The 23,244-nt window shown below is 44.6% G+C and overlaps 1 protein-coding gene and 1 pseudogene across 9 annotated transcripts in view; one reads left to right on the top strand and one right to left on the bottom strand.

Moving 5' to 3' along the window:
- Enox1 (ecto-NOX disulfide-thiol exchanger 1) overlaps nucleotides 1–23,244 on the top strand; it is a 564,401-nt gene that overhangs the window by 101,810 nt on the left and 439,347 nt on the right. For all 9 annotated transcript variants that reach the window (XM_039094030.2, XM_039094033.2, XM_039094034.2 and 6 more), the window contains one exon: nucleotides 12,354–12,451. The gene's annotated coding sequence lies outside the window, so the exon portion shown is untranslated. The remainder of the gene's footprint in view (nucleotides 1–12,353; nucleotides 12,452–23,244) is intronic.
- Rps15-ps5 (ribosomal protein S15, pseudogene 5) lies at nucleotides 7,494–8,021 on the bottom strand (annotated as a pseudogene).

Consider the following 23,244-nt stretch of genomic DNA (forward strand, 5'->3'; position numbering starts at 1 on the left):
ACATGACATTAAAAACTCCCCATGACAACACTGTAAGAAATTTACTCTGCTTATAACCATATTCCTGTAAGGACCCTGGATCAGGAAGGCTAAGTAACTTGTTAGCCCAGGTTTTACACATAAGCATACGAAAACTAAGATCCAGTCCTAGGCAACCATTCTCAGAGGCCAACAGCTCTTAGACACTGTGTCTTATTGTACTTCTCTAGGCAGACGTGATGTATTTTATTCCTTTTCATATACCCTTTGCAATTGGTGCAGCACGCAGGGAAAGCATACTTTGTGTAGAATTGAATTAAAGAAATACCACCCAATCCAGACACCGACTGAATATGGCTTCCTGACTAGGCTTTCCAGGTCTCGGGTTTCTTGGGAGAGAGAATCTGTACTCATACCACCCTCAGGTGTGCATGCTGAGCAGGGACACACTTATGATCTGAAGGTGCCTTTATTGCGAACTTTATGAATACATTTTATCTGGCAGTTTCTGGTTTAACAAAACAAGGTTGGAGTTTAAGGAGGTCCCATTGAGTTTTTGATGCAAAAACTACCTTATCATTTGCACAGAAGTACAGATGAGTTAATATGCGAGCCAAGTAGAGATTGGCAGAACAGATGGCACAAAAGGTCACTGAGAATTGTATTCTGTTATTAGAACAAAAGGAACCTGTAAGGGTCTGTTTGCCTGAGTACTACTGACTTATTGTTGGGATACAGGAGGCTTTTCACATGACACCGGAAAGAAAGATCAATATGTTTATACTCCTAGCTCAATACCTTTATTGGAGGAGTGTGTGTGTGTGTGTGTGTGTGTGAGAGAGAGAGAGAGAGAGAGAGAGAGAGAGAGAGAGAGAGAATTCTTTTTATCTTTGTTGCCATGGTACAAAGTATCTTCCCAATGGGATAAATAACCCATTTAATGCATAAACTACATTGTTTATTCATTATATTTTCATATCATACCTATCTGATAGTCATATTTTCAGCAGTTCCACCATCTGGAAACACATCACACACACACACACACACACACACACACACACACACACACACACACACACACACTTTCAGGTATCATTGAGCCCAGTTGCCTTACTTAGCAGATGAAGAAATAAATACAGCCTCAAGCAAATAAGGGGCCTAACCAAGGATTAGTGAAAACTCTACAGATAGGAAATAGCAATTACACAATTCGTACACTGTTTACTCTGTCCATGCACTTTGTGACTGTTCTTGAGAGCTTTTTCTTTTTTAAACGAGAGAGCAGACTTGGTGGTGAGAGGGGTCTGTGGAGCTCCTGGTCAGTGCACGTCTTCCAGGAGGCTACAGCTGAGAAGCACTGTTCTTAGGTGATTCTTTGAAGATGGCAGTGGTGTGAACTTCCTTCCTGGGTCTTCTGCTTCCAGGGGAAGAAACTGCTGCCTGTGGAAGGCAATGGCACGGGAGAACACAGCACAGGGATCTGGTAGCATTCGATTTGAATAATACTAGTGATTTTTTTTTAAATTCAAGGAATGCCTTCTTGTATTCCAGCTTCAGATCTAAGGTGATTTTGATAGATAGCCATAAATCAGAAAAGGATCTTCTTTCTGCCTGTTGTTTTAATATAGTACTCAGTAGAACAAAAGGATATTTTGAATGCTTTCAGATATCAAGAATATTGGTGTCCAAAAGAGTGAGTTTCAGTTCTCTGAGGTGTTTACGCCACAGTCACTGTCATTCCCTGGACACCTGCTGTGAGTGACAGCAGATCTCTAGACCATGAACAGACAAGTGTGATGTTAGTGCAGAGAAAACTGTCAGTGCAAATCAACTTAACGTTCGGCCATTAATTTTAAAACAGTGTTTTGTATATAGGAAATAGCATGATCAAGGTGGTTGCTTCTGAAAGGAGTTATGGGAAATGTGAGAAAAGGGGGGGAAGATAAATAGCTTACATGAAATTCAGTCATCTAAGACAGTGTGTCAAGTCTGTGGCTTCATTTTTATCTGGCGGAGTATTCAATATCATCCTCACTGCCTATGGGGGCTCTTGGAATCGGGAAGCGAGGTCGTTTAGCCCTGATGACGTAGCTGGTAAGCAGGTTGACCTCAGTCTAGATCTGAGATTTTTCAGCCCAGGATAGATTTTGTATGTATCCGCTGCCTGTGGCCATTCATCCTCCAGTTGACACAGAGTGTACTGGTTCATTAGTTTCCTCATGGGCATGACAAAACACCAACAAAGGCATCCCAGGAAGAAGAGTTAGTTTTGGCTAATCACCTTAGCAGGAATCCTGGTTTGCAGTTTCATCTGTTCTGAGTTAGAGAAGTCCAGATGAGTGAGAGGCATCTCTGCAAATTATGATGGGGTAATGCCATGCAATAATATCTAGAGCCAAAAAGCATTTCCTATACCTACCCACCGTCGTATATCGTAGCTTAGTGACGGTGTTCCTCAGTGGATGGGAGCCATGATGCCCTACTGATGCTCGGCCCACACATTGCTAGTCCCATAGGACATCATGCAGGGAACATCCAGATGCAACATTGTATATCATTTGACTCCATCATAAATTGAACCACTGTAAGTGAAAGATCATTTATTCACAAAGCAAGAACAAAACAGGTGAGCCGTACACTCAGGAAAGCACAGACCCTCAAAAAGATTACGGTTTTGAATGCAGTTTCCTCCCCCATGGGAATTTGTGCATTGTAAATCCCTTTGTCTCTATATTTATCTAATAGCACTTACGCCTGATTGTGAGCATGGGAAGACAAGGGAGGTAAACGGTGCGAGTTTACAGGTGCTTCACACTGTGTACAGGGATCTTCACAGTGTCAAGTGTCACACGAAGAAAACAGGACATTCAGTGTGGGCTCAAACTGAGGGGAAGAGAGAGACAGGGTGCTAGAGGTGGTGGCTTTCATTGTGAAGGGTGAAGAGGAGTAAACATTTTCCCTACTTATGGCACCCAGCTCTCTCTATTGCGAATGGTAGGCGCCTTTGCACCCTGAATTCTTTTGTTCCCCACAAAGCCGTGAGGTCACTTGGAGATGCCCCGAGGTGGTACATTGGTTTCCATCTTGGATCCTCCTCCTTTTGTATCTGCTCTGTTTTCGGTCCACCATTCCTGTTTGTGTGCTTGTTTGCTCTCCGGGCCTTAATACTTCCCAAGGACCAGCCTCTTTAGGTCGGATCCAGTGCTGGCCTGGGTTAGTTCCAGTTAACCCTCACTCTCACCAGCTCCTGTTCTTTCTCTGTCTTTGCCAAATGAAGAAAGAACACTTTAATGTTGGAAGAGGGTAGAATTGGCACACTGTGTGCCCCAGCAGTGCAGCAGTCCCCACAGGGCAGAATACAGGGAAATATCATCTGGATGGAGACTCTTGGCTTGGAATCCTGAGAGCAGTTTCAGAGGGTGTCCACCTGATGGTTTCTCTCATGTTGGGGCAAACTCCGGTCTCATAAAAGCATTTGGTTAGGACCATCATTGGTAGAGGAGATGGGATTCCTCCTCATTTACAAGAGTGCTGCATGGTTAGCCCCAAAGAACAACGTTTCTAATCTAGACTAGAGGTCACTGTGCGACTGGCCAGGCTTCTCAAATTCCTGTCCCCTGGGCCCCCTTCTTGGAGTCTTCTCAGTCCAGTTCTTGTGGGAACCAGGAACTGTTGTCTCTCCATGGGGCTGTGATTATAAGGAGGAGTTATTGGAAAATACGGGTGAAAAGCTCCAGAGAGAATCATACAAATCAACAGGAAATCAGACAACCCCCAAACAGAGGGACAAAATGCTTGACTCACAGGGCAGAGGCACACACCCCCTCAGTCTTTCCTTTCAGACTACAAGTGCTACCAGGTGGGCTTCCTCAGAGCTTCCAAGGAACACCTGGCAGGTGAGAGGTGGAATGTTTTATTTAAAACGTGTCCACGTTGTGTGTGGACAAGACAGTAGACTCTCCAGGCTCCCCGGGCCTACTCCCACAATGTTTGCTTTCTTTAAAATGAACTGAACAAGCCTACACTATTAGCAGGTTCCAAGTTAAATCTGTCTCTCCTATAAATATTACAGAGACCGTTGTTCTTTTCCTAAAATCTGTTCAAGTGGTTTTGTTTTTGTTTTGTTTTGTTTTTTCTAAGACAGGGTCTCCATATGTAACCCTGCTCTCCTATGTGTTTGCACTTATACATGTGTGTGTGTGTGTGTGTGTGTGTGTGTGTGTGTTTGCACTTATACATGTGTGGAAGCTGGGGGACAATCTTAGCTGTCCTTCAGGTATTCACTGTTTCTTTTGAGACAGAGTCTCTCAGAGACCTAGAACTCCAAGTAGACTGACTAGTTGGCTCCTGAACCTCAAGTATTCTCTGAGCTCTGCTGAATTCCAAGATAACAAAGGCATGCCACCACACCAGGCTTTCCTCTTGGGCTCAGGAGATCCCAGTCAAGCTCAGGGGATCCCAGTCAACAAAGGAAGCATTGTAAGGGCGTCATGATCTCCTCAATCCTGCGTCCATTTCTCTTCCTGAGACAGGGTCTTGCCATGTTGCCCTGGCTAGACTAGAACTGTCAATGAGGACCAAGCCTGCCTCCAACTCATGGCCATCCCCTTGCTTCTGTGCTCACAGTGCTTGTTTACATAAAAGGAGTGTGCTAAGAGTTTAGGCTTGTTCCGCTCCTCTAGTGTTCTCTGAAAAAATAATTGGTAAGAGTTCCAGGTGACGGTGTATATTCAAATCCCATGAGGCCACTGAGTCCTGGTGTGAGTCCCTTCCCATGTGGATTTTCCATCTATGCGTTCCCCGGGAGGCCTTTGCACGAGCATGCGCAGTAGAAACCTGTTGTTGATAATTAAAATGTCTATTTAAAAACCTGTGCCACCCTGCACCTTAATATTTGATTTTCTTTCTGTGAGGCTGGCTTTGGTGCTAATGATTTTTTCATTTTTCTCAACCACATTTTATGGATTATTTAACTAGCATCTATGGCAGACCAAGACAAAGGCAAGAGGCAGAGGGAGGTGGTAGCACTGCCCCTCCCCAGCCCTCACCTCCTGCTAGAATGTCCTCACACCAAGAGCAGTGCCTGCAGGCCACCCTGAAAGAAATGCAGAGGTGTGTGTCCTCATGAGGAAGCCTGGCCTCCTCCTTCTGTACTGCCTGTGAGATCCCAGGAAGACTCTTCTCTTTCCCCTCAGCCTCCTTCAAGTTCCTGGAAACAGTGATGAGAACAGTAATCCTTCCTCTCTGTTCCCTGGAAAACTGGTGAAATCATTTAAGGTTTCCTTTGAGTTATGTGTGGTGCTGCAGTCCTTTAATCCCAGCACTTGGGAGACAGCAGCAGGTGGAACCCTGAGTTGGAGGACAGTCTGGTCTATGTGGGGGAGTTAACCAGGGCCACACAGAGAAACCCTGCCTCGGAAAACTAAGAACAAAACAAGACAAAACCCAAAAAATCACTATATTGAAATTACATACACGTGACCACATATATACATACATAGTCACATGTACACGTGTATATAAATGTACACACACACACACACACACACACACACACACACGCCATGGAAGCACCATGTTAGTTAGTTTTTGTCATTTGACACAAGGGCTGTCTGGGAGGAGGGATCTTTAGTCTAGAATATGCCTTCATCACACTGCTCGGCGGGCAAGCCTGAGGGCTGTTTTCTTGGTTATTGGTCAGTGTGTGAGGACACATCCTCTGTGGGCAGTGCCACCCCTCAGCAGGTCCTGTGTTACAGGAGCAAGCAGGCCGAGAAACCATGGAGAGCAAGGCAGAGAGCAGCATCCCTCCATGTTCTCTGCTTCAGTTCCTACCTCCAGGCTCCTGCTTGGTCTCCTGACCAGGCTTCTCTCAAGGCTAGACTGCCATGGGGTCTGGTAAGCCAAGTAAGCCCTTTCTTCTCCAAGCTGTTTTGGTCTTGGAATTTCTCAGAGCAACAGAGGGCGGACTAGAACAAGAGGGGGCGAAGCATACAGTGAGCTCCCTGACCCATTTCCCCCCTGCAGCATCCACACTCACAGGACAGATTGACACGCCTCATTACCACAAGTCAGTGGGTCATGTGAGGGTCCCTTCCAGGGGCTGCACAGTCAGGAAACTTGGACCTGTCAATGACACACAGCTACCACCGTGGTGTGACACAAAATAGTTTCTGCTCTTAAGTCTTCTGTGGTCTGCCCGTTCATCTGTCCTCCACAACGTTGGCAGCCATCATTGTCACGTAGCCTATGTAGTTTTCTGCACTGCCTTCTTTTGGTTGTGAGTATGAATTCAGCATCTTTAAATGAGCTTTAAAATTCTGCTATGTTCCTTTTTTTCTCCCCCCTTGGCTTGACTTTAAATTTGCATTGTATTCAGCCAACATCTCTGGTCCTGTCCCTGTGCTGTATCTTCTTCATATCACTTACTGCCCTCGGATGTTTTTACCTTGTTTGCTATCTGTCTCTCTCACCAGAATCCCACTTAGTGAGGATGGCGCTCCGGTCTGTCTTGGGTCCGGGTGCTTGTACCATAACTAGAACAGTGCTTCTGCATAGTAGGTGCTCAGAACTTACGCTGTGAGAGCTGCATGCGCGTGACCTGGACATTACTTCCCTTTGGCTCTCGTCTTCTCTCCTGCTTGGTTTTAAAGGTGACAAACTCTTTTATTCATTTTGCTCCAGATTTCCAGATTTTGTTCAGGGGATGAAGCAGAAATTCATGTTAAGTCAGAGCCTGGGAATTATTTCTTGTTCACCTTTGGCTTCTGAAGCTCCGTGGGTTGTCCTCTGGATTTAATGGGCCCCAGGTGAAAGGCAGTTTGAAGCTTCGGTGGGAATCGGTCACACGGCAAGAGAGAACGAAGGTAGTAGAAAATGATTAAGGGAAAGTAGCAGAAAAGTATGTTCTAACATTTATTGAGTCTCGCATTGTATTCAACGCTGCTGTGTATAATATAAAAAGCGAATTAGGGGACAAATCTGATATAAAATGGGCGAGCACACACAGCACACAGCACCACAGGGATGAGGGCTTTTCTATGGATGTTTGACTCATTTACCAAACTCTAGTCTGATCAAAATATAGGCTCGTTGTGGAGAGAAATAATAAGTCACTGTTTGTGGCTCAGTGGTACCCCTGGGGGCACAGAAAGGCTCTCAATTTCATTACTGGTTTTGTAAGTAACTTTCTTTGCTGCTAACAAGACTTTCTGGGAAGGCCAAAGTGATGATGCTGAGTTAATGTTCTCATTAAAATGTTAAAGAGGCCTTATTCATGAACGACCGGCTCAGTGCCTGCCTTATCCTTGTAAACTATGAAAATGTGTGGTGATCTCTAACAGAGGGTTCCCCTGGGTCCTCTATCACCAAAAGCCATGCTTAAGCAGGGCTTGGTGGCTTCTGGACTTGAGAAGTTGATCCCCCATACGGAGTCATCCAAGGGATACAGATGTCAAGCATAATGCAGATTGTATTTCTGGAAAAAAAATGTTTTCTGGAGTCTTTATTGGTCAGAGCTTCCTTACCCGCTCGTAGATGACGGAGAAGTCGCTCAGGTAGCGGCTGATCGTCTCTGGTTTGATCTCCACCTGGTTGAAGGCCTTGCTGTTGTTCATACCCGCCATGCCACCTACCACCTCTGTCAGGATTATCATACCCCTCCGGGGGGTCTTCACCTCCTAGGGCTTGCCCATGGGCGGCGCTTGCATAGTGAGTTCCTCCTCCTCCTCCTCCTCTTCCTCCTCCTCCTCCTCCTCCTCCTCCTCTTCCTCCTCCGTCCGTGGTTCAGGCCTCGCCTCTGTGCCGCCTCTGTCACTCGATGTACAATTGCATCAGCTGCTCATAGGACACACCCAGCAGTTGGTCCAGGTCCACACTGCAGTAGGTAAACTTGGCGAAGTTCCCCATCTTCGTTTCCTCTGCTTCAGTCATCATGGTGGCTGCACGGGGAAACTGTTTTATAATGATATTTAGATAAGACTGTAGAATGGTGTTTTTCATACAAGTAGGAAAGCATATGACTGGAAAACTCAAAATGAAATTAGAAAGCGTCACTTGTTGGATGATTACAAATGTGAGTCTCATGGTTTGCACCTGAGACGGAAAGTGCAGTTTTGAGGGAACCGTCTAAAGTAGCATAGAAGGTCTAGCCTAGGTTCATGGCTGATGTTCCTCAAACAAAAGACACAAAAATAAAGATAGTTTTTTTGAAGTTTGTATGTCATAGTGGAGACTTCATACAACAATGACCCCAAACAGTTGTTATTCAGGTGGGTTTTGATGTCACCTGTTAAAGAAGTGGGTTGTGGAAAAGTAGGTTTGGGCAAAGGAGTGTGGCCTACTGGCAATCAATGGAAGGAGTTGTGCAGTTGACTATGCTGCCGATAGGACACACCCAACGTCTTCTTGGTCTCCCCATTTCTCTGTCTCCTTTCATTTACACGTAGTGAGTTTACTTCCCATGTGAGGGTCTCCTGCTTCACTAGGTCAGGAAAATCTTCCCCAGGTTCTAGTGACCAAATTCAGACAAGAAAGACAGGAGGGGTGATGGCAGAGACCTTCCTGCCCACAGTTTTCTCAAATGCAGGGTCAAATGCAGACTGTGCCCTCAACCTTATTGTCAGTAAAACTGGTGAGCTTTAAATATTTAATTCCACCTAGGTCAGACTTGTGTTGAGGTATGTATGTCCCAGGAGCTGTCAATGCATTTTCTTTTTAAAAAAATGAACTTTTCGACCATGTGAGTGCCGGGCACTGGTAAACTATTTCCAGTGTGAGAGCCAGAGACACTGTAGGTCTTGACAGAGGATGCCGCAAGGTGGTGACTCGCTCAGCTTCTGCATTGCCTTGGCGTAGGGGTTTGATGCTTCCAGCCCAACGATGATATGGATGTTCGAGTTAAGAAGAACCTCTAATAATTTCTGTGGAACCCCGATGCTGCACAATGAAAAGCACACTTTTAATCACAAAACAATCAGAGTAACGTGCACCAAGCTTGCAGGCGGGTGCTCTGACTCTCGGTTGGTTGACAAGGCATCTTGCAGTCACTGGGACACTGCTCACCCGGCCCCTCCTCCAGCATGGGGTCCTCACAGTTCTGTCTGGCATGGCTTGCCCATTACTTCCTTACCATCCACATCTCCTCCCTTTAGCCAAAGTGGGGATCCAGTAGTTGATTGGTCTGTGGGGAGTTTTCTCTGTTGACTGGAAAATGCCTGTGTGTCACATTCAGTGTGTGGTTACTCCTCCCCCCCTTTGCAGGAATCTAGCTGTGCGATGAGACTTTGCATGATAGGAGGTCTGAGCAAAGCATGTCGAAACACACAGGATTTACTAATGTACCTCAGGATGCTGTATTATTTGATAATGTTTGTCTGCTTTTTAGATTCTTTTTTCCATTTTCACATTTATTGTTTGAATGTTAGCTGTCACATCTGACTGCTCAGTGTGCCTGCCCAAAGCAATATTTCCCCTTCTAGTGCAAGTCGTATGCTTGATCCGATGTTGTATTTATAATTAGATGACAGCGCCAAAAACCTAAGGGAAGTTTTCCAAGACCATTAGTGTGAATTAGCACTTGCCTCAACTAGGCTACCTTGAAACTTACGCCGACCAGCGTGTTGATTGCTTGGTTTTGAACCCACTTATCATTAGATATTTAGGAACCATAACTTGTGCCAGGGGTGTGTGCTGTGTCCAGGGACTGCGATACAAAAGGCCAACCAAGCAGATTTTGTCTGATAGTTCACAGTTTACTGATAGTTCACAGGTTGAATATAAAAGAGTGAACCACTTCAAGAAGACCACAATGGCTTCTCTGTACGTGAGATTGCCAAATCGCAGGCTGTGCTATGGAGTTCTCTGTAAGTGCGTTTGGTATGAGATGTAGTGCTGGGCGTTTCTCTATCACACTCAACCTTAATCTATTAAGCTGCACCTTGGAAGGCTTCCTGATGGGACAGTAAAGGAGGCTTCCTGTGTGCCTTATTGTGTCTTTGCCAAGAGGCACTTCTTGAGCTCCTGCTGGCCTCATTGAGCTGTCTTCACAGGGGATGGGACAAGCTGCCCTCCTCCCAGGAGGGTCTGGGGCCTACACAAAGAGAGATGAGATTAAAGACAGGATTGCTTTCATGGTGCACCTAGGCAAAGGCAGAGAGTGACTGAAACCCTTTGCTTAGTATATGTCACCTTCTTCCTGCTTTTAAGCACAATGGCTAAACATTCTAGATTTGTCCTATATTTTTAAATGCCAAGAAAATGCTAAGCTGATGGTTTTTTTTTTTGTTTTTTGTTTTTTGTTTTGTTTTTAAGAAAAGTCTCCTGCCCCAGCTGTTGACCTGGCACAGGTTAGGAGGATCTGAGACGTCCGAGTATTTTGTTGACGTAAGAGTCCAGCATTGTCCCTGTCCCTGTTAAGCTCTGCCTTCAGCCGGGCGGCCATACTCTAATAACAGCGAGTCAGCTCTGTGAGAGGCAAGAGGGCATAGAAGAAGAGAACCAAAAATGGGGAGAGCAGGGGGAAGGGGCAAGAGGAAAGGATGCACACGAGATATCTGATGTCCCCACTTTCTCCCTTCCCTGTGACAGAAAAGACAGGTTAACAAAGCAGTCAACTGAAGGGGGTATAGAGAGAGACCAGGGCAGGGATGGGAGGGCAGCTGGAGGTGGAAAGGGAACCAGAGAAGGCACCAGAATGAGTGAGGGGGAGGGAGAGATAAGAACTATTTAAATGCAGGGAGAAGAGATGTGCACAGAGAGGGGAGCGCACGCTCCGGTCATACTGAGAGCCCTCAATCGCTCCCAGTGGTGCATCTAGCAAATAGCCAGTGTCCCTTGCGGAGGACAATTCCCCGACTTCTGTATTAACTTTAATGCGATTCCCTTTATGGTTCCTGTATGGCTGGCTGAGGTTTCATTGACACTGTCTGTGATCAAATGGCATGGAGGCACAGTTCTGTTATCCCTTGCTGGGTGCCTCAGACTTCTGAGTTGGTGCTTCCTGCATTTGATGTTTGCTATTCCTCCTTGTCTACAGGTAGGAGAGTTAAAAGGGGGGAAAAGCATACCCCAGGGCTGCCACGGTTACGGCTCATGCATACAGATATTCAAAGACGCTGAAAGACACATAGGAAATCGCAGTCTGGTGTTTTCTCGAAGTAAGGGAGTTGACTCTTTCCTTTCTGGTTTGGTTACATGCCCGGATACCGCCATACACTGTCCCTTCCGGAGGATCTGTAATTTGTGATGTAGCATTCACTGCAGCATGCCTTCGGGACAGCTGGCACTGGGCAAGGCACTTTCTAAGTGGACGAGCAGACCCAGCGCATACCTTCCTGTAAGAGCAACCAAGCCATTTTATAATTCGTTTTCCATCTTTTGGCTCTTTGGATGACATCGCTTGTAGTCAAAGAGCTTCCTGTTGTTGCTCACACTCAATCTATGTGTCCTGGGAAAGGAAGGGTGTTTAGGCAGCAGCAAAAGGTTTTGCAGGGGATAGGAGATTTATACCCTGGCCTGTAAAGAGACTGTGGACTTCAAATCGGGGACGCTGCACAACTATGGTCCTAGGGACCACAAGCAGGATGTTCGAGGGACTTTAAAACCAAGCTTCTCAGATATCAGTGTGCTTGGGAGCCTTCCAAAGGCCTCATGAAACTGAAGACTCTCCTGCTGTCTGTCTCTCAGTGGGCTCTCTGTCTAGGCTCTCCTGCTGTCTGTCTCTCAGTGGGCTCTCCGTCTAGGCTGATGCTATTGAATATGCACCATGCTTAGAAAAAGAGGGCTTTGAAATTCTTTCTGGAAAATTGTGTTTTAGTCTCTCTCTCTCTGTCTCTATCTCTCTGTCTCTGTCTCTCATATATACTCTCATATATATATATGTATATATATATATATATACACATACACACATACATATATATGTGTGTGTGTGTCTTTCTCTTCCTTATCTACAGGTAGGATGGTTTATTATTATTATTCCCCCTATTATTATTATTATTATTATTATTATTTTATCATTATTATTATCTGCCTCCCCCACTTTAGGTACTACTGAGGCCCTGGCTCTAACACCAGACTCAATGTGGCAAGCTTTAACAGCAAGGGCTACTTTAAAGCAGAAATATTCTGTGAAAGATTGACCGCTTGCAGGTTCTGTTTACGGTGAGCCCTTCACTGTCATTGATTGTTCCCGGGTTAGCATGGTGCAGGGCCCTTCCGCAAGGGCATTCAGTTGGAATGGGCCGGGGCTAGAAAGGACAGCATTCAGCTCAGGTTCCTCATGTGAAACCTTGCATCTGCTTACACACGTTCGGTCAGCTTGGAAATTGATGTCTGAACTTTCTCCTAACAAGATGGCCTTTGTTTTCCAGGTCCTTGGCAGCCAGCACCATAGTGTGTTGACAATACGAGGAGAAGAGAGACAGAGAGAGCAAGAGAGAGAGAGAGAGTGCGAGCTCACAGCGCTCAGGTAAAGGAACGGTCTGTAAGGCACAGATGATGGGTAGGACTTATGCCAGCATGTCACTGTGTGGGAACTGACTTCATCCCGTACCCTGATGTCTTTCTCTTAGGTGTCTGTCGCACAGCGCTGTTTGCTTCAGGGGTCAGTGATGGAACTAACTCATGGGGCACATCTATAGGAGGAGGCTCAGCAAACCAAATGTGCTGAAACACAATAGCCATGGAGGCCGTGGACCACTTTGTACAGAGCAGACGTAGGATTTCTGCTACTCTCCTCCTTTTCACTTTATCAAAAATCTATCTTTTCAACGTCATTTAATATAAATATGTAAATACCAAAGCCTTCAATTTAAGGTCTTTTCTTTGCCTCCTTATCTGAAGTTGTCCTTCTTAATTTCCTTTGACTTTTTTTTTTAAAGATATGCCTCACAACCTTGATTTGTCCAAACAGGTCACTAAGATTAGTTTTCCATTAACTTTGGCTGCCTTCTTTTCTTTCTAATCATCTTTTCAGAGGATTAAAGGTCCCCACTGGAGACAGGCCATCTCTTTCTCATATGGCCTCTGTACCTCTGACATAGATGTAGAGATCCGGTTGACTGAGGCGAGGCGCCATCAGGAACCCTATTGACCATGGTGGTTTTTGATGCTGGGTTTGTTCTTTGGTAATTTAACCTATATCATTGTCTCAGATCTTGAAGCTATGCGTCCACAGTCAAGGTGTGCTCAGGGTTTCTTTCTGGTGTTGTGAGGAGGAGTAAGTTCCAGCAGGAGATTCTAGTCATTTCCTGGCTTACAGAAGGCGCTTTCCACCCTCTTGTTTTCCCACCACAATCCTTCTATGCCTGTCTATCTCAGGGTGATTCTAATGGCCCACTCTGAAGTCCATCTTCACTAGGGGCTGCAGAAGCAAATACAGGGGCTTTTCTACCTGTTCTGGCTCCCAAATAAAGACACGGAGACCTCATATTTATTATAAGCTTCAGCACTATAGGTGGGCGGATATTCTAACCCTTGTCTGCTCTAACCTCTTATGGCTTCCTACTACCCAGACATGTGGCCCTTTGTCTGTCATCTTAGTCTTTTCCTGGCTGCTCCTGCTCCGTCAGTGACCTCATGGCTACCTGCTCATGATGACTCTTCATGGTGCATCCTCATGGCTAATCCCTTCTCCCTCTGGTCCCTCACCAGGAACCCCTCTCTTTGGGACCAGAAGTCCGACCTCCTCTCTCCTCTGCCCAGCTATTGGCTGATCAGCTCTTTATTAACCAATCAGAGGTGATAGAAAACAATTTTTATACAACATTGATACAGGAGATGCTTGACAATGTCAGTATCTGGACTGCAACCAGATCTCTGGTCACAGCAATCAGTATCTGAATACACAGTGCATAAGACCATCCCCCAACAAGGGGCCCCATTCCTGAAGCAGGTTACATCCATTCGTGTAGGACCTGTGATTCTCTTGGGATAGAATTCAACTTCAGTACTGTCCAAGGGGTACTTCTCTTGGTCTCCCCAAACCAGTTTAACAGTCTGCTTGCTGCTTAGTATTGATGGAAGGAGTGAGAGACCACATCAGTCATGACCAAACTGAATCCACGAAAAAGCACAGCGCACTTATTCAAGAGGTCTGCAGGCATCGTGCCCTCTCTTAGCTAAGGTGAACTCTGTTCCGTGTAGTCCAAGTTAAGCAACGGTGTTACTATTAACATTGGTGCCTCTTTGAAAAAGTTTCATAGAGAGTGAATTTTAAAATGCACATACAGCTCCTGGCGTGAGCCGTCCTTGGTTCTCTGATGGCATCCAGGCTGAACGATCAATTTGCATACCACCTCCATCAGTCCCTCAAGATATCTTTGCAGCCAATCCAGCGCAGTTTAAATCATAGCTGGGCCATTCTTCCTTCACAGATGTTTCGCTTTGCACTCATTAAGTCTAATGTGCTGTTTCCTAGCTCTAATTCATAAATGCTATCCTGAAGAGGAGCTGCCCTCACAGCATCTTCTCCCATCCCTATGCTTCTTCAGCTCAAGTCAGCACAACTCACCCTGTCAGCATTCAGATACGGGCATTGGTCAGACATTAAGACACTGATCCTCAGGTAAAACCCAATGGCTCTGTTTACTCTTAAAGCTGTTTATTTGTGTCATCTCCTCTTCCTCTTAGCTCAGTGCTTTCCGTTCAAGTCTGCAGGTGTAGAAGAAAATTAGCTACAAAGACTAAGAGGAAGCCTCCTGCCAAGAAGAGTAAAAGACTGGGGACAGAGTTTTCTCTGTGGAAGGAGTGGACAGGTTGGGAGATCTGTGCGCTCTCTTACACTCAGGATAAGTGCTGTATGGAGGTGTTTTAAGGTGGTAGGCCATATCTAGATATGAAAGGTCTGCTTCAGGCTCAGGGTTCCTGAATGCCTACCCTGCAGGCCATTGGAAGCCCTTCCGTGCAGGCATTGCGAGCCCACAGGAGTTTCCATGTTCTTCAGGGTAAGGATGAGGATGAGTCTGTCCCACAGCAAGCCTTGGTTCCAACAGAATTAGATTTCCAAGCTGGAGGCAGGTAGGGCAGTGTGAAATGGAAATACAGATCCGTGTTAGCCTTTTTCCTACCAGTGTTTGTCTTTAGGAAGTTGGTAAATCATACAGCGGTTATTTATGCTGCGTGTGATGTGTGCAGGCATGGTCCCACCAAACACCGTGGAATGCATAGCTTCATCTGGCCTCCCCAGCTGCTTTCTTCAAGACTTTACTGTCGTTGATTTAAGGACTTCCGTAGCCTTCCATGTGCTCTTCCCTCGCTTGTTTCTTTGAAATGTCTATATGGCTTCCTTAAAGCGAAAACAGCCAAATCTGCTTTAGTCCCGCAGGATCCATCTAGGTGATGTGGGATGGCCCTGTGTGGCTGCAGGTAGAGCCTGGTGAGCAGTTACGTGCTGTTTATTAAACTCTGACGAGCTGGGTGTGAAGGACTGCATTGTGCACTACGAGGGCAGCAATGTTCTAATAGTTCTCATTTTAGTAACTGAGCCATTTCCTGTGGACCTCGGTACTCCTCTGCTATGGAAATAGCTCAGCTCTCTTTGTTGCCTACTCTTTCCTCTGCTACTGCTTTTCGGCATCCTTCAGTTTCGCTGATCTAAGATTAGAGAACTTAACACAGGACTCCACGGGATACTAATATTTGTCACTAGCTCAGATTTAAAAACCGAGTATCATGTTTATATTCACTTAGTTAATGATTAATGTTGGTGGAGTTTAAAAGACAAACGTCTTAAAGGCTATTTCTCCTATTACAGGAGGTACCCCAATTTAAACAGGTGTCTGTTTTGGGGATAGTTTCTCACTGTGCAGCCCTGGCTGGTCTCGCACTTCCTGTGTAAGACAGGCTGGCCTCAAACTCGGAGAGAACTAGTGCTTTGGCTTCTCCACTTCTGGCATTCAAGGCATGTGCCACTATGTCAGGCACAAATCATATTTTGAGCCAAGTTTTTATCACACCTTCTTATTTCCACATAAAGAGTAAAAATGGGAACCTAAGTATATGCTTTCTGTGGGTTCGTCTTTCTCCCATGGCACCCTCTTCGTTTCATTTAAAATCTATGAGGGAAGCAATCCTGAGTGGGAAAGCTCAAAGCAGGGAGGAAGAGCAGAGGGCTTGGCTCAGACAGCTCAGAAGTTCGGCAGTCTCCTCCATTCTCCTCCATCTCTTGATGCTTCTTGCATGTAGCTAGCTCGAGGGTTTGTCCAGATCCTGTAATCCATGTTTTTACAGTGTCCCCTTCCCACTCCCCTTCCTCCCTCTTCTCCCCCCTCCTCCCCTCCCTCCCTTCCCACGTCCCCTCCTCTTCTTGACTCTCTAGGCTTTCCTCACTTCCGCTTTCCCTGCTTCTCAGTTCATTCATTCACGTATCCATTGCCTTTCTGTCATGTACCAAAATTGCTCTGGGAGAAAATGTTAAGCATGTTATCATTCAGATGATGACGGATGGCCATGCAAAGGCCACCGGTGCTATGCAGCCATATACTACGCATGTTTTCCAGACAGGAAGCAGGCCAGCGAAATTGGCTTGAGGGAGTTAGGGAATGTTTTTATAGAGAAGATCATAAAGAAGTGGAGATTGGAAGACTAGAAAGACGTTGCCATGTGGGTGAGCATCGTGGAATAAAAAGCATTTCAGAGGAGAGGAGATGGAGCTGCAGGGAGCTGGGATGCATAGCGTTAGATTATCCCTGGAGCATGCAGAGGGGACAGAGAATGGATGAGGCTCTACAGCACAGTGGATATCAGATCTAGCAGGTCCTTTAACACAGAGGCAAGTCTGTCTGTCTATCTCACGGAGCACCCAGCATTTACCTTCCACACATCCCTCACATTACAAGGAGACTGACAGTTCATAAGGTCTATCCTCTTTCTTTATAACCCTCAACTCACTGTTTCCAAGGGAAACCCAGGCCCCCTCTCACTGTTAGTCCCTCCATTAAGTCCCTGTCCTCAGGGAGACTTGCTGAGCTTCCCACAGTGCACCTTAGTCCCTCTGCTTCCATTTTCAAAATCCCCCTGTCCTTCAAGACTTCCTGTGATTTGTATTTTTTTTTAATGGAAACTTTCCTCCTGACTGACTTTTTTTTTACCCCTTCTGAATTCCAGGATAACTTTCAACGACATCTCAATCAAAATTTTCATATACTTCTTCAAGTCACAAACTCTTTTTCCCAATGCGCAGTACTGTACCCACATGCCGAAGGGGAGGGCTTGATACCTTTCGTGTAGTCTGTCTGTGTGGAAACAGCAGCTTCTTGTGTCTAACAGACAGTGCACTGACGCTTGCGCAGAGAACGGAGGGGAACGGAGTTCCTGTAATTTGTGAGGCTGTTACTGTGATTGATTAGTTGTCAAGGGGAAGACACAGCGGTTAATGTGTTATCCATATGCAGCTCTTGCAGGAAGAATAACTGTCAGTGGAGGCACAAGGCCTGCACTGAACAAAAGGCAGGCATAAGTGCAGAAAGGATTGCAGGTTTAGCTGGAAATCAGATGAACTTCCCTGAGGTTTAGTGGAAGAGGATGCCCAGCTATTAAGCCACGCGGTAATTGTCTCTGACACTGAGTAACAAATGACTCAACAGGTAAGAGCACCTATATTGTATTAAAAGTATAATATGAAATGATCTCCGGAAAACTTGATTCAATTTCAGCCTTCTTAGTTACAGACCTGGAGACAATCACAGACTCCAAACTGTACTTGTGAGGCCGAGCTGCCATTGAGCTCAGAAGGCCATAATCCCATTACGCGAGACTTTGCAAAAGGGTAAACATGAAGAACTGCAGAGAGATATTGATTAGAGAAGTAATATGAACAGGACTAATGGAATTAAAGTAATTGAGGCAATATTAGGCCTAATGGACCTTCTCCCTCAGTGCCCTTGTTCCGCTTTTGCACTGAGTTGACTCTAAAGTCGATGGGACTGTGCTCATCGAAAAGACATGGCGGAAGAATGAAGGTTGCTGTCTATAAAAAAGATCAATGTGTTGTTCTTAAGGACGAGCATCGGCCACTCTGGGAAATCAATTAGCTGGGATATATTTTTTCATTAGTTTATAATATAACGAAACAAAGGACGAGATGAGGCTGTGCCTTAAACATAGTAGGTCTCAGCAGATATTTCTGGATGGAAGGCTATCAGGGATTTAGTTTAAAAATGAATTGGTGCAGGGCCCATGGTTGGTACCAGTTCCCGTGTCCCTTTGTCATGGCAGCCCATGTCTGCAGTACTGTAAATGTAGATTACTCACTCTCATTGATTCTTGCTTTGAAATGACCTCTCTCACAGTTCTATAGGTGGGGCAGGCCAGCTTCCGTGACCTTGTGTCTCTGAGTCATTAAGTAGCTTTTTAAAAATCCTGACGTCCTAACTATGCTACACTAAGAGATTTTTTTCCTACATTTTGAAATATCACTTTAATGACAAAACTCCCTATTTAGGAAACATCAGTGCTTTCTCCTTATTTACAAGGCTCTGGATTTTGTTGTACTTTAGAATGAATTTTCTACTGCCATTCATTAAGAACTCTGCCACTCCTTACACTTAAATTAACCGCCACCAGTCCATGCCCCTATAAGGGCAATAAATTTGTTTTTTCTTGTATCATTGAAGTTTGGTATATCCGTTGTTCTATATAAAGTCTTCTGTATACATACATACAAACATGTACCTATGTGCATACGTACATACAATTAAAGCCAATTATCCTTCAGGCAGTAGTGATTTGGTTGCTATGTGTTTTTTTGTTTTGTTTTCTTGCTCTCAACATGGTGAGAAAAAGTTATTTCAGTAGAATGAGTGGTGTTGGGACCCAGAGAGTCACAGGTGCATAATACGAAAGTTGATTTACCTGTAATAATTTCAGTAACAATAGTGTTTTCAACCTCATTAAGAGTATAACTTTAACACCTGAACATTATTCAAGGGTGAAGTTTTCTATCTCCTTTCATAAGAGGGTAGGGAACTAAAGTATTTTAGAAACATCTCAGCATCTTGAAGATCCACTTTGGTGAGCAATGGAGAATCTTAAGATGCTCAGCACAGCTGTTTTATATAGAAGGGTGTTTCTTGCTCATGAGAAGAGGCCTGGTGCACATAGTCCCAGATGCTCTGTTATGCGTGCTGCATCTTCTGCAGAGAAGTGTCTGGAACCCTGCATTCTCAAAACTGAATCGAAGCCTTCTTTCCTCCTTTGTGTTGGCTCTTAGCACCCTATTGTTTTGTCTGATAGTTTCCTCTGAATGTTTTCTTTTTTGGCCAATTACAATGCAAAGAACTCTTTTCCCTTTGAGAATATGTTTATTTCCCACAATGCACAGCCCATTGTTGGGGCAATGTGATGTACTATTGTATAAGAATGTGTAGTTTCCACATTGAGTTTCACCCAAATGCCCCAATCTCTTCCTTCTAAATATTGGGTCTTGTCTTCATGTTGAAAACAAAATTGAGTAATCTCAGTGTTAAAGGGCTCTCAAGGCCCAAGATGCAACACTGATCCAGAAGTTTAAGGTTAAAGCTAATTATGGATGAGACCCAGAAATCTATATACAGCGAACTTTATCTTTTAGTAAAAGCCAAGTGAGAAGGGGAAATTAAGGACTATAGCTTGCATATTGCATTTTATGAGTTCACTTAATTCTTTCCGGGTGTCTCCGTAGTGTCCTCTGAGGGGAGTCTGTAAGAGCGCTGTGTGTGCAAATGAGTGGGTCTCTGCTTCTTGTGCCTTCCTTTGGGCTCTTTTCCTTCTGTTGGTTATGCCCTATTCCAATATGGTAGGTTTTGTTTTGTCTTACTATATTTATTATTATCCCCTAGAAGCCTGTTTGTTTGCTAGTGAGAGACAGAAAGGGAGTGGATCCAGATGGGGGTGGGGATGGTAGGAGGAATAGAGGGAAGGAAAAACAGAATCAAGATATTATTAAGAAAACAAAATCTGTTTTCAGTAAAAGGACAAATTTGAAAATTTGGCCCTTCCCCCAAGAGATGAATACATGTACATATGTTATTCCAGACCCTTCGGGAGCATCACTGAAATGACTTTTGAGGGATGTTTTTAAAGGGAACACACCTGGAAAAACAAAGGAGTCAGCAGATAATGAAGATGGATGTGTGGTGACTTAAGGGCTGAGAAAATGGAGTTTTAATCTAGCAGAGGAGAGCAGAGGAAGGTATCCCAGTTTCGGAGTGAAAACGTGGAAAAGCTCATATCTTCCAGTCACGAATCCTTGAAAGGGAAGGGGAGAGAGGGCGTGGTGAGTACTGTTCAAAGGCTAACTCTGCTTAGGCAGACAGCTGTCTCTCTGATGCTGTGAGAGAGGGAGGATGTTGTTGTAAAAATATAAAAAATAAAAATGCTGTCTTTTATCCCCACTAGGTCTACACCACAGTGCCCCAAGATATCTGCTGGATATCTTAATTCTTAGTCAGCAAATCGTCCCACCCGCTTTGTTTCATCCTATAACACACTGCCAAAGGTCTCTCTCTGAGTCTGGCAGCAATCTCTCTACCCATCCAGTTCCCAAGGAAGGTTTCCATGCCAGAAACACACATCCCCACTCCACCCCACACTCCCTTACACTTAAATCGTCACATGAAAGAACACACAGCACAATAACCTCTGATCCAATTGATAAGATATAATTGCCCACCTAAACATACAAAGCCCAATACACATCCATCCCATTCTCCACTCTTAAAAATCAGCCTCAGATTATCGGCTTTAAATACCAGGGGTCATCAGACATAAGGAGAACTTCTGTCCTGAGAGGCAAAAGCAGCCAGCCATGTACTCAGAACAAGCAAACTTGGAGAATGTAAGAAATAGTCATCTTAACAACAACAACAAAATCTCCAGGGAGATAAAACAAGTGTTCACAGCCACGGAACACACAGAGTTTATAAAGATAATGCTAGGAGACTTGCTTAGAGAGTTAAATATAGAAGACAGCGTGCGTGCGAGTACACACACACACACACACACACACACACACACATTAACCAATAGGATGTGTTTGTGTTGTTGAGTATCCAAAAATAGCAACATCAGAGGGAAAGACCATGGGGTGAAAGCACTGAAAACTATCTAGGGGAAATTTAACATTTTCTATAACCAACATAAGAATTTGGGAATCAGAAGAGAAAAAAAAACATGCGATCTTAAAACTTTACAAATCTAGATGGTGTTACAATAAGTGGCAGGACCAGCTAATATGCAAAATCTGTCTCAGAAACGGCACCAGAAGAAAAAAATACGAAAGGGGAAGGCAGAAGGCCCCAGCCAAGCAGCTGGGCTTGAGGTCAACTGATCTGAATTGTAGTGAGTAGAGAGATTTGGGGAGACGTTGGTGATGGTGGTACAAAACCTGTAACACCACTTTCGTGCCAGCACCAAGAGAGGAGGTCCAAAGAGCTGGGAAGGCTTTTGGAGGAAACATAACAAATTCACAAGGAAATTACTCTAATTAGATAAAGCAATGATTAGCTCTGGGGACCACCCCATGGAACACAGGAAAGGCAAGGATATGTAATCATGAGATGCTGTTTGGCCAGACCCCAGTGTCCTCTCTAGAGCCCCATGACTTAAGCGTGCGTAATGCAAGTATGGCGGGGTCTGTAAGACTAACAGAAATAATCTATTCACATTTTTAAACATTTAATTACATTTAAGCCATCATGTTGCATTTGTGCACAAGTATGCAAATTTGTGTGTGGCGTGTACTTCTTATGCTGTGCATGCAAAAGTCACATGATAACCTGGAGGAGTCTGGCCTTTTCTTCCATTGTGTGGGTCCTAGGGATCAAATTCAGGTCATCAGAATTTTGATGAAGATTTTCGTGATTCTTTCTTCAGACTTGTTAGTCACCATTGTGGTTTGGATTGTAAATGTTCCCGGAGAGTCCATGTGTGGAAGCGGACATCCTGTGCCTCTGATTTTAATGGAGAGGACAGAGCGTTTAAGGCACATGGAGTATTTGGTGGGCAGTAATTGGGAACATAACTGTAAGGGACATTGGGACCCTGGGCATAAATCTTTTCTTTCTGCTTTCTGGCCACCATAAGGTAAACAGTCCCTCGCTGCCGCCTGTTCCCACCATGGAGTACCATGACACAGCAAACCTAAGGCAACAGGGATAACTCTTCATTGACTGCAACCTGTAGGCTGATCAATCAAAGTAAATTCTCCTTTTTAACTGGATAACGACAGGTATTTTGTTACAATATCATAAACCCGACTGACACTGTCAGTGTTGGTGAAACATTATACAAGTAGTAATTTAGAAACAAAAGCTAACTTATCACTGTTCCAAATTCTTCAACAGTTAAAATTATAATAAAAAATGTGATAGGCTCGCCCCTTTCTTTGCTCACCACATGTGACCCAGGACTATGACTATAACAAGATAACAGTAAACCCATAGATAGGTTAAAAGATAACCTATAGATAGTAAGCATCATCTTTTAGCCAAAGCCAGAGGGGAAGCTGGAATTAAAGAGAACAGTAGTGTCCATTTTATGACTTCACTTAATGACTTCCTGTTGTCTCTGTGGTGTCCTTGTGGGAAGGGACAGTCACTCTGGCCGTTTATTAGCTGTGAAAGAAGAAAGGCCTGCCTGTGGGTATCACTGTGGGAGGGTCCTGCAAGCAATGCCCATTTGGTGCCCTTCTAGTCAGCATGGAAGATCCAAAACAATGGCGCTTTAATTTGCCGCTTAGGTAATTGCCACTGATTGGTTCTCATTTTTCTGGCTTCTAATTTGTCCTCAGAGTCCTCACAGGGGTGCTGTGCTTTTAGCCTGAGGCCTCTGTACCTCATCTTTCCCTTTGTTCTCCAAACCCTCACTTTGCCTCACCCTGTTTCATTTCCTGAGAGGCCCAGAATAATGCATGGTAAGCCCTGAATGATTTGGAGGGATCTGACATGCCTTGATGGTGTTAAACCACTCAGAATCCTGGGAAATAGCCCCAGCTTACCTTAGCAGAAGATTAAGTCAGGTGAACCTTAACGTCTTAATTTTTTAAAAAATTTACATTTTTACCGGTGATGATTGAGCAACATTGATATTCTCCTGCCTGCGTTACTGATTATAATTGCAAATGCTTGCTAAAAATTCTAGAGTGGCGTCTTCCTGTTCTTTATGGGCTAGGGCATTATTTTCTTTATTTAATGGCTATTAAATATTAAAAACACTCTGCCAAAAAATCTCCATGACTATATGTAACAAGTGCACACATCCCAACGAGAAGTGTAATCTCATATG

This window comes from Rattus norvegicus, chromosome 15 (genome assembly GCF_036323735.1).
Source record: "Rattus norvegicus strain BN/NHsdMcwi chromosome 15, GRCr8, whole genome shotgun sequence".
Taxonomy (NCBI): Eukaryota; Metazoa; Chordata; class Mammalia; order Rodentia; family Muridae; genus Rattus; species Rattus norvegicus.